The 920-nt window shown below is 38.3% G+C and overlaps 1 pseudogene; it reads right to left on the bottom strand.

Annotated features, from left to right (window-relative positions):
• Nucleotides 1-234: 234 nt before the first annotated feature.
• On the bottom strand, nucleotides 235-363 carry LOC129772113 (U4 spliceosomal RNA; annotated as a pseudogene).
• Nucleotides 364-920: the final 557 nt, after the last annotated feature.

The following is a 920-nucleotide window of genomic DNA, read 5'->3' as shown; positions in this document are numbered from 1 at the left end:
AGAGAAAATTACAATTATTTATTCTAAGCCAGACGGGCGAACGAGGGATGATTATTAACACGCTCGCAGGCGTGTTATCTTTTCCTCTCCGTTTTATTACTTATTGTCCTAGCTCGGAGATAGGCTCCGTTTATAGCACCCATAGTGCTCTCTTTTTGGGATTTCTCCCGTCCTTCGGTATTTACGATCGGAGATAGGCTCTGATCGTAAACACATTACGTCGTTTTGCTTATTTTTGTTTTGTTCTCCTTCCCGGCGGGTTATCGCTGGCCGGAGGAGTTTTATGATATTTAGGTTTTCAGCTAGCAATAATCGCACTTCGGAAAAACCTCATTAGTTACGATAAAGCCACTGCGCAAGCAATTCTGTGTATTTAGGATAGAGCGCGATCTAAGCATCCGCTCTATCGTTCTCGCCATGAATCACGCTCTAAAGGCATGATCCGTGCGGCGACATAGGGGGAGCTTTTGTTCTTACCGAAATGTATTCCCTAACAAAGACATCAAAACCAAGCTGTCTGGGGGAAAACGGCATGGCAGATATATGCAAGTCGGAGGCATTTTTGTATTGCGATTAAGGTGAGTGATACGATTAATTCTAGCAAATAAAATTTAAAATAAAATCGATTGTGTATTGTGAAAAATTTTGCACAAGTGTAAGTGTAAAATTGTATATAGCAGCAGTTGTGTTAAAAATGACTTCAAATATGAAAAGATTTATATACAATTTTCATAAATAAAAACCAAGGTGTGTTCCCGCTCGGGAACAGGTCGTTTGGTTTAAGTTGTTTGTTTTATTGTGTTCATCTTCATCCAAGGAAAGTTTATACGGCGTGAAAAATTGGAAAAGTGAAGAAATATTAAAAAAGTGATTTTCCATATTGTCTACATATAGTATTAGGTGTTGTTAATCCAATTAAA

The sequence above is a fragment of the Toxorhynchites rutilus genome, chromosome 2 (assembly GCF_029784135.1).
Source record: "Toxorhynchites rutilus septentrionalis strain SRP chromosome 2, ASM2978413v1, whole genome shotgun sequence".
Lineage (NCBI taxonomy): Eukaryota > Metazoa > Arthropoda > Insecta > Diptera > Culicidae > Toxorhynchites > Toxorhynchites rutilus.
The sequence above is the reverse complement of the archived record's forward strand: the minus strand, read 5'-3'. Positions and strand labels throughout refer to the sequence as shown.